Source organism: Schistocerca gregaria, chromosome 5 (assembly GCF_023897955.1).
Source record: "Schistocerca gregaria isolate iqSchGreg1 chromosome 5, iqSchGreg1.2, whole genome shotgun sequence".
Classification (NCBI taxonomy): Eukaryota; Metazoa; Arthropoda; class Insecta; order Orthoptera; family Acrididae; genus Schistocerca; species Schistocerca gregaria.
In genome coordinates, this window is record NC_064924.1 from 673200448 (window position 1) to 673211842 (window position 11395).

The window sequence follows — 11395 nt, forward strand, 5'->3', positions numbered from 1 at the left end:
CATACAAAATGACTAAGAACCCTAAGCGAGGATCAGCAGTTTACATACATAACAGTAACCAAACATATTAATTAAAACGGGTCATTTGCACATATAGGTAGTTCTAACCAAAATTATTTAAACAAATACCAAATATATACAGTAAGTTTTGTCTCCCTCCAATTGGGACAAAGAATTTAAATGACAGATATACTACATTGCATAGAATCAAACAATGACATCAAAGTTTTAACAAAGAAAGGAGTATACAATTTTGTGTTATCAGTCCAAACACATTTACAGAAGCTCAACGATGTAACATTAAATGAAACAAAAGCAAAATAAATCAGTAGAGCACTAGAGTTATGGTGTTACACGATATTCTCCGTCAATACTGTCTGCTGCCGATCCCACACCGTGCAGCAATACTCCAGAAGAATATTTACTAGCTTAGTGTAGGCCGTCCTATACCTGTTGCATCTTCTATGTGTTCTAATGACACGCAGTCTTTCTGCAACGCCTTGCCCATATCATTATCTGTGTGATCGTTCCAGTATAAGCTAATCGTAATTGTAATCCCTGGGTATTTAGTTAAACTGACAGCCTTTAGATTTGTGTGACTCATTGCGTAGCCGAAATTTAGCGCATTCGTTTTAGTTCACTTGTGGATGACCTCAGACTTTTCATTATTTATAGTCACCTGCCAGTTTTTGCACCATACAGGTATCTTGTGCAAATCGTTTTCAACTGATTTTAATCTTCTGACGACTTTAGTGGAAGGTGAATGGTAGCATAACGCTGCAAACGGTATAAGAGGACTGCTCAGATTGTTTCCTAAATCGCTCATACAGGACAGAAACAGCAGGCGATCTATAACAATTGCTTGGGAAACGCCAGATATCACTTCTGTTTTATTAGATTTTTCAGCAGTTAGCACGAAATGTAACCTTTTTGACAGGAAAATACGACTCCTGTCGTTCAACTGAGACGGTACTTCATGGACAAGCGATTTTATTAACAGTTGCTTGTCACGAACTGTGTCAAAAGCCTTCTGGAAATCTAGAAATTACGGAATGAGTGTGAGTTCCCCTGCCGATAGCACTTATTACTTAGTATGAACAAAGAACTAGTTGTGTTTCACAAGAACGACATTTCATGAACCTATACTGTGGGTCAGTACATCATTTTCTTGGAGAGAAATCATTATCTTCGAACTCAGTGCCCCGCGCGGCTGTTATCAGTACTGTGCTTGAGTGCGGTCTTTGGCTTAGCCAGCAAAGGGGTCGCGTGCGGATTTCGAGAGGGGATGTGCATCGACTTACGAGCCTTTGACAGGCGTATTGACCCCGCGAAGAGGAGTCTGGCTGGCTGTCAAACAGGAAGGTTCCAGCTAGCAACAGGATCGCGGAGTCTACCGGGGTGTACGTGGAGAGTAGATGTGAGTGATATATCTGTCTGAAGTTGCTCAGTGAGTGTGTTCAGATTTAAGATCTTTGTTATGTGAGTACTGCATCTCGTTCTCGATGCTGTACCATTCTATTAATTCCATTCTATTCGGTTTATATTATTTATTAGTGCTGTGGAAACTTATTTTAAATACGCTGAGGTGACAAACGTCATTGGACACCGAAATGCACGTATACTGATGGCGCTATTATTGCGTATCGACGGTTTAAAAAGGGCAGTGCACTGCTGAGCTGTCCCTTGTACGCAGGAGATTCATGTGAAAAAGTTTACCACGTGATAATGACCGCATGACGCGAATTGACAGGCTTTGAACTCGGATCGGTAGTTGTAGCTAGATGCATGGGGCATTCCGTATGGCAAACCGTTAACGTATTCAGTATTGCGAGATCCGTAGCGTCAAGAGGGTGCCCATAATAACAAATTTCAGGCATTACCTCTCATCGAGGATACCGCAGTGGCTGACAGCTTTCCCTTAACGACGGAGGGCAGCTGCTTTTGCGCAGATTTTTCAGTCGTAACAGATAAGCAACACTGTATGAAATAACAGCAGAAATGGATGTGGACGTACGACGAACGTATCCGTTAAAAGAGAGCGGCGAAATTTTGCGTTAATAGGCTAATGCAGCAGACGACGTACCCGACTGCCTTTGCTAACAGCACGACATCGCTTGCAGCTCCTCTTCTGGGCTCGTGTCCGTATTGTGAGTGTGTGGGTTTTATTCTGTCAAGTTGCTCAATGGATTGATCCGACAAGTACCCTTTGGCTGCTGCAAGAAACAGTTCCACCTCACACTATACAGAAGTCAGACAGACGCTCCTAATGTACCAACAAGAACTGCTTGAAAAGCATTCAGCAACAAATATCTTCTGGAGTCGTCCGCTGTAATGAAAAAGACACAAAAACATTGTATATTCTTATATAACTAGTGGGATACTTGGGTACTGGAGTATTGTATTGCTAGTTAGTGTAAGAAAAACATTAAACGAACAAAAAATATTTTTTTTTGCAAAAGTCTGAGAAGTGAAGTGAAACTTTTTCTTATAAAGTAATAATAAATTTCTGGGTTCTTTTCGGAACAGTAGATTGCCTCTTATGGATAGGAATGCTATTATTTTACGAAGTATGGAAAGGGTCTTTTCTCCCTTTTCTTTAAGAATGTTATTTACTCGCCAGAATGGCTGGGAGCCGCGCCTGCACAAGTTGAATAATTTTTCTACGTACGGTCAACACTATCGCGTGAGAAATGTAGTGGAATGTACTGTAAGGGAGGACAGATGGGGCTCGCATACGCTGTAGCGCGCAGTACTGGGAGCTGCAACGACCGCTGCCTGCGTCGCTCGCTGCTGACAAATAACACAACTGTCTCTTGACCTTCGCCAGTGAAACTCTCTCTACACCCTGATGAAGTCAAGGGCTCCTATCCAACCCTAGTCTAACTACAGGGGTGGCACACCGGTCACATAACCAGTCCACCGCGATGCTACTCAATACTCGCTTGCATGCGTTTAACTAGTACTCTGTCCGTGTTCACACCGCACAGTAAGTGTGGCGGCTAACGCTTCATCGCGAGCGACTCAATACAGAGTGTCACTCCTATTCGCTAACAACAGAGGTGCTCTCCCAGTGCAATACTGAGGGGAGGCTAAGTTCTCGCTCTTTCCGTACACGTACGAGCGCACACACTCTCTTTATGTGTTCCCACTCCAAGAGCGACAACGGAATGGCCCCTTCTTCTGGAAAAGTTGCAAGGCTGTATCATTCGCTGCCTTCCCTCACTCCTCTGGCTCTTTGCGTCAGAAATATTCCGCCAATCAGCGTTGCTCTTTTAATCGAGAGAATGACGTTTCGTTTAAGTCGACCAGTGCGGAAATCTGTAGCATCTCCATTAGATGTATACTGTCTTCCTGTGAGAACTCCGCAACTACGCTGTCGTTCCGTGAAACAATGCGTCTTCTGGGTACTCCCACACAATGTAGCGGAATTTGCTTTTAAGTCGAACATGGGGGTCGTTTTCCTTCGCTCTGGCAAAAGCTGTCTCCTCTCTGGGTGGTCGCTTCAGCCGAAGTAGGTATGTTGTTGACCCAGCCCTCTCAAGAAACTGTCTTCCCAGCGGGCTGGTTTCCTCTTTAGAACGAAAATTCCTGTGGCTGTCATGTATGTGCGCCAGCCTCGACTTTTTTCAACCTCGGTGCGCTCTTGCGATTTACTTATTAGATTTGCATATCTCTTACATGAATTCATACAAAATAGACTCTACCTTATCGAGTTTGGATTCGAATGAAGCGTGTTGATGTGCAGAGTACGATTGTAAGGACGGAATATGTAAGAAATCCAGGTCAGGATGACTGGAAAGCTGTGCCCTGTTCAGATGAGTCCTGATTTCAGTTAGTGATAGCTGGTGGTGCGGATTTGAGTGTAGAGCTGACCCCAAGAATCCATGGACCCAAGTTCTTTACAATACTGGAAATGAGTATTCATGGACTTCATGTTCCTGAACAACGATGGAATTTTTATGGATGACAATGCACTGTGTCACCGGGCCACAATTGTTCACGACTTGTTTGAAGAACATTCTAGAAAATTCGTGCGAATGATTTCGTCACTCCTATCTCCCGACATAAATCCCATCGACTGTTGAAACCTTCCCGTCTAATATTGGATGAACGTTTGCTTGCTGACTGAACGCTGCGTCTCTTAAAATCTTTTAACTGCTGCTCTGTCAAGACTACCTGCTGATTATTACGACGAAACATAAAATGTGTTGTCGCCGTGGCCCTCAGTCGTTACCTGAAATTATTAAGACTGATTCTTACCTTTAATTATTTATACTGGATCGCCATCTGACTGCTACAGCAAACTGTGGAATGAATATACTTACTTCTCTTTAACATAATTATAAGCTGCTGGTGGAGTTTCATAATACTTTGTGACTGGAATTCTTTAAGTTGAAGTTAATTTAGATTTGATAAAAGCTGAAGCTCAGTTTAGACTTTTCTTTTAAGATAACAATAAATTCCGTAAAGCATTTACGTGAATGATTTTGGGATAGAAAATTCTTAATGCATTTAATCTGGTAGAAGTTAACTATATTCTGAGAACGATCTTGACAAACAATTACAAGGGGTATAGTTCTTTACAAAAATTCTTAAAAAGTAGCGTTGCGCTACATACCTAATTTTCCATCAAAATTACATAACTATATTCTGAGAACGATCTTGACAAACAATTACAAGGGGCATAGTTCTTTACAAAAATTCTTAAAAACTAGCATTGCGCTACATATAGCGAGTGGCTGGCGAGCACACCGCTTCTTTCAAAGTGTTAATTCATACCTCGCTTACAGCGACCTCCTCTCATGTCTCGCTAGCTACGACTGCCTCGTCTCACATCTTACTCGCAACTGCTCGCTTCCAACGCTCAATGCTACAAAAGTGCGGTCTCGCCGCCAACAATGGTTTTTGGTGCAGACAATCCCTGCTACCATTACAGATGTATTACTGCTCGCTGTTTCCCGCTCTTTCTCAAAATGTATCTATGCGCGGATTCCCGCTCTTTCTCAATAATACACAATGCAATTTAATTAACAAAACAATTTAAATAAGAAACAGTTCAGATAATTACATGCTAAAACAGTTTAAATACGCCTATTACATAATTACACTGTGTATGGGCCATAATCAAATGGTCAGTTCGTGCACAAAATCCTACACCGGCAACACTTTCGCAATTTGGACGGTAGTAAAGGGAAGTTGGCTCGGTACTTCTGCAGAGGGCGTCCAGCGATGTGTTGAGCCTATGCCACGCTGAGTTGCTGCATTACGCTACGGTCGCAGGTTCGAGTCTTACCTCGGGCATGGATGTGTGTGATGTTCTTAGCGTAGGTAGGTTTAAGTAGTTCTAAGTCTAGGGGATTGATGACCTCAGAAGTTAAGTCCCATAGTGCTCAGAGCCATTTGAACCATTTGAACGCCTGGCGAAGGAGGTCCGACACGATATTAGGAGGTATCCCGGTACTTTTTTCACGTAAGTGTAGCGTTTCGTATCATTCCGTATTATCTAGACAGCTATTATAGACCAGATGCTTCTATCTGTGTGTGTGTGTGGGGGGGGGGGGGGGCGAACAGTAATAAAACCGACAAACTGTACGGACACACTCCTGACTTGAAATGGAGAACAAAAAGTCCTATGAACATGTGTCCGGAAATGGATGATGTGCGTGCAACGGCAACATCGTACCGGAACATGAGGCTGAATGCGACAGTGATAGTGTGGCTGTCATGCAGGATTACTCGTCTCCAGAATGAGATTTTCACTCTGCAGTGGTACTGGCAGAATACAGCGGTGACGACGGGGCGTGAGCCGTACTTGGGTAGCTCAGTTGGTAGAGCACTTGCCCGCGAAAGGCAAAGATCCCGAGTTCGAGTCTCGGCCCAGCACACAGTTTTAATCTGTCAGGAAGTTTGAGGGTTACTCATAGTTTTGCTTACACTATGTTGAAGGGCCACTTGCCTGAAGCTTCTACTAATGTTCGTTTCAATATCCTGTAGAACCCGGCCTTTCAAATCTGATGTACGCACAGCCCGCCGCCACCCTCCGCGTTCATCTGTCTGAAAGGACCCATGACCACTCAGATGCCCATAAAGGGCGTCAAATGTGAGATGTGGTTGGCGTCTGTGACGGTACTTGTTTCGTTGTAGCCGTGCTGCCTCTCGGCCGTTTCAAATTGCTTGGCCGTACGCAAACACCATCTCGGTTTGTTCCCGACATGAGAACCGGACCATACTGCTGCTTACAATACGCTGCGTCAATCACACGGCGTGCAGTACGGAAGGACCACGTGGCAAGTGGTCAGGGCAACTGTTATTCGTCAGCGCCATATACCGTGGCGGCGACGCATTTCCGTACACAAGTTCATATACAGGTATACACAGGCATGCGTATTCAAATACAGAGATACGTAAACAGGCAGAAGACGGCGCTGCGGTCGGCGACGCCTGTATAAGACAGCAAATTGTCTGACGCAGCTGTTAGATCGGTCACTGCTGCTGTAATGGTAGGTTATCAAGATTTAAGTGGGTTTGAACGGGGTGTTATGGTCGGTGCACGAGCGATGGGACACAGCAATAAAGTGGGAATTTTCCCGTACGACCATTTCAAGAGTGTACCGTGAATATCAGAAATCCGGCAAAACATCAAATCTCCATCATCGTTGAGGCCGAAAAGAGATTCTGCAACAACGGGACCAACGACGACTGTAGCAAGACGTTCAGCGTGACAGAGAAGTGCAAACCTTCCACAAACTGCTCCATATTTCAACGCTGGGACAACAACAAGTGTCGGCGTGCGAACCATTCAAAAAAACATCATCGATATGGGCTTTTGGAGCCGAAGATCCAAACGTGTACATTTGATGACTGCATACCAAAAAGCTTTACGTCTCACATGGGCCTGTCAGCACCGACATTGGACTGTTAATTACTGGAAACATGTTGCCTGGTCGGCCAGTCTCGTTTCAAATTGTATCGAGCAGGTGGACGTGTACGGGTATGGAGATAATCTCATGGATCCTTTGGACTCTGCTTGTCAGCAGTGGACTGTTCGAGTTGATGGAGGTTCTACAGTGGTGTGGAGCGTGAGCAGTTGGAGTGCCATGGGGCCTCTGATACTTCTAGATACAACTCTGACAGATGATGCGTACATAAGCATCCTGTCTGCTCACCTGCGTCCATCACATCGATTGTGCATTCCGACGGACTTTTCAGCGGGACAAAGCGACACCCCACATGTCCAGAACTGCTACAGAGTGGCTCCAGGAACACTCGTCTGAGCTTAAACACTTCCTCTGGCCACCAAACTCCCCAGACATGAACATTACTGAGCATATCTGGGATGCCTTGCAACGTGCTGTTCAGAAGAGATCTCCACCTATCGTACATTTACGGATTTATGGACAGCCCTGCAGAATTCACGGTGTCAGTTCCCTCCAGCACTACTTCAGACATTAGTCGAGTCTTTGCCACGTCATGTTGCAGCACTTCTGCATGCTCGCGGGGCCCTGTACGATATTAGGCAGGTGTACCAGTTTCCTTGATTCAACATAAACTTCATTTCCGCCCTTTTCATTGCTCATGAAGACAACACATTGCCTGTTGTACCACCACAGAGCTAGACCTTCAGAGGTGGTGGTCCAGATTGCTGTACACCCCGGTACCTCTAATACCAAGTAGCACGTCCTCTTTCAGTGAGGCATGTCTGTATTCGTCTTGTCATTCTATCCACAAGGTCATCAAGGCACTGTTGGTGCAGATTGCTCCGCTCCTCAATGGCTATTTGGCGTATATTCCCCAGAGTGATTAATGGGTCACCTCGTCCATTAACAGCCCTTTTCAATCTATCCCCGGCATGTTATATGGGCTTCATGTCTGGAGAACATGCAGGCCACTCTAGTCGAGCGATGTCGTTATTCTGAAGGATGTCATTCACGAGATTTGCACGAAGGGGGCGCGAATTGTCGTCCATGAAGACGAATGCCACACCAAAATGCTGCCGATATGGTTGCACCATTGGTTGGAGGATGGTATTCACGTATCGTAAGCCGTTACGGCGCCTTCCATGGCCACCAGCGGCGTACGTCGGCCACGTATTATGCCACCTCAAAACAACAGGGAACCTCCACCTTGGTGCACTCGCTGGACAGTGTGTCTAAGGCGTTCAGCCTGACCGGGTTGCCTTCAGACACCAGATTGTCTGGTTGAAGGCATATGGGACACTAATCGGTGAAGAGAACGTGATGGCAGTCCTGAGCGGTCCATTCGGCATATTGTTGGCCCCAACTGTACCGCGCAGCAAGGTGTCGTGGTTGAAAAGATGGACCTCGCCATGAACGTCGGGAGTGAAGTTGCACATCATATTTCTCACAGTTTGAGTCGTAATATGACGTCCTTTGGCTGCACGACAAGCATTATTCAACATGGTGGCGTTGCTGTCAAGGTTCCTCCGTGCCATAAACCGTATTTAGCGGTCATCCATTGCAGTAGTAGCCCCTGGGCAGCCTGAGCGAGACATGTCATCGACAGTTCTTGTCTCTCTGTATCTCTTCCTTGTCCGAAAAACGTCGCTTTGGTTCACTCCGAGACGCCTGGACACTTCCCTTGTTGAGAGCCCTTCTTGGCAGAAAGTAACAATGCAGACAAGATCGAACCGCGGCATTGACCGTTTAGGCTTGACTGAATTACAGACAACACGGGCCGAGTACTTCCGTGTAATAGGGGCTGCTCATGCATGGTGTAAGTAGGCTGTTTAGGTTTTTATATTGGTAACGCCACGTAGCGCTCTGTATGAAAATCACTGGCTGCGCTGTGTGCAGTCTGTGGCTGGTTGGCATTGTTGGAACATTCGCTGTTGTAGTGATGGGTAGTTGGATGTGAACAGCGCGTAGCGTTGCGCAGTTGGGGTAAGCCGCCAGCAGTGGTGGATGTGGGGAGTGAGGTGGCGGAGTTTTGAGAGCGGATGATCTGGACGTGTGTCCATGAGAGAGAGTAAATTTGTAAGACTGGATGTCATGAACTTATATATATATATATATATATATATATATATATATATATATATATATATATATATATATATATATATATATATATAGAACACTATTAAGGTAAACACATTGTTTGTTCTTTATCAAAATCTTTCGTTTGCTAAGTGTGCCTATCAGTAGTTAGTGACTACAGTAGTTAGAATTTTTTATTTTGCTGGCAGTATTGGCGCTCGCTGAATTGCGGTAGTTCGAGTAATGAAGATTTTTGTGAGGTAAGTGATTCATGAGAGGTATAGGTTATTGTTAGTCAGGGCCAGTCTTTTGTAGGGATTATTGAAAGTCAGATTGCGTTGCGCTAAAAATATTGTGTGTCAATTTAGTGATGATCAGAGTAAGTGAAGAGAGAAATGTCTGAGTACGTTCAGTTTTGCTCAGCTGTTTGAAAATCAAATAACGTAAGGGGTTTATCAGCACACTAATTCATTAATTTTTCTAAGGGAACGTTTCAATGGTTGTTAACATATTTGGGCTTAGTGACATCTCTGGACAGCCAAAGGGACTGTGCCTATGATACAGTATCCAGAGTCAACGTCTATCTTCAGGAGTTCTGGGAACTGGGGTGATGCAAAACTTGTTTTGATGTGTGTTCATATGGAGCGAGAGAGAGAGAGAGGGACATGGAGAAGCAAATAAACAAAAGCCACTTAACGCCAGAAGGAGAAATATTTCTCGTAGGTTACAGCACAGCACCGCCAAAAGTGTTGCGATACGTCTCCCGATGGGATCCCAGCCGAGCTCCACATGATTTCAGTCAGAGGGATCGGTAGGCCAGTCCATATCCTCTCCTACCAAGAACTCCATCTGTGCTGTTCGAAGTGCTCCAGCGTTGTTATCCATAAAACTAAAGACAGGGCCGAATGCACCACTAAACAGTCGCAAGGAATACAGATGAATACAGTTTCACAGTAACGTTGACTGTTGAGTGTACCGTGTGATTTGGAGGACAGTACGCCCATGAAAAGTAATGCCTTCCCACATCATGACGCCTGGGTACAGTACATACCGTCTTATGGCGAGAGGTGAGAGAACGTTATGCACCTTATTTAAAGACAGCGTCACATAAACCTCGGCCTCCGTTACCACCTTAGGTAAATAATGCCAGTGACCACATTTCAGGTTATGTGAAGCAGAGGTGATCGTATTTTGCACCCAGTTCTCGCCATGATGAGAATGGGTGGTGCTCTGAACGACATCACAAAGCCCGTGTGGATACATGTCTTGTTTCAAACACTAGCAATCAACCCTCGGGTCAGGATTTTTGGTGTGCATAGAGGCTGAGCAGGTGAGATGGTGACGTTACTGTTGCAGGGGGCCGAGGTCGAGAGCAGTAGCGTGTGGGTGTCGTATTCCATAACGCTTGACGGGAACAGTGTTGTCAGGAAACCTTTTTCAGCATTCAGAAAGCAAGATGGGCCGCGGACTTGGGGCGCGAAACGAACTTGGTGCCAGTGTTTTGTCGGATGCAGCCGTTGTGCAGGCCACAGGACCGAACAGCAATGTCGTGCGTGTTGCCGGAAAAGAATTTGCAGGTGTGAGTCTACTGTGGCTCATCATCCCGGTCCGGACCAGTGCTCCGAAAGACGAACGTGCGCTTAAGCGAGTGCCAGCAACATATTACAGGTGATAGGTGTCGTGATGGCTGAAGCCTAGCACCCAAATCAGCAACACAACACACAGTGAGGGAGGCTGTACCCTGGTGCCAGATGCCTCGCTCAGCAGTTTCAAGACGGTAGTCTGCCGGTGGGATGACCAAACTTGGTGACTGAGGCTTCTGAAATGTGGGGATAGTTAAGACGAACGTAAGACCATCGTGGCCACTCATGCGCTCATTTGCTCACATTATCCGGAGATGTCAGTGGCCTTGTCCCAACTGCGGTTTCTCAGCATTGGGAAGCCGTGAAGCGGCTGAGCTCGGATGTTACATGTAATGAATCTGTACTGGAATCCTGGCAAAGTGACGTACGACGTACCAGCTGACGTCAAGCCCCAGATAATGTCTATGACACACCTTCTTCTCTGATGTTTGCATCATGTAATCATTTTAAAAATCTGTATGCGCAGCCTGGAAGTGGATGTGCTATGCGTTAGAACTACCCATTTTCTGCCTCAAGATGGCATCAGTTTACAAATTTATACCGACTTTTTGATCACCCGGTACGTTTGTCCTCTGGAGCTACCCTGTGCGTCAGTTGAGATCGCCCGCATGGTGTTGAGTGTGGACCTTCCGAAGCCATATACTCCATATTCTCATGACAGTCATGGGATCTAGTCCCACTAGGACAGAAATATTGCGAAATGATAAACCGCAGCATAGATAGGCTACGATATTACCGCTGTCAAAATCCGACACA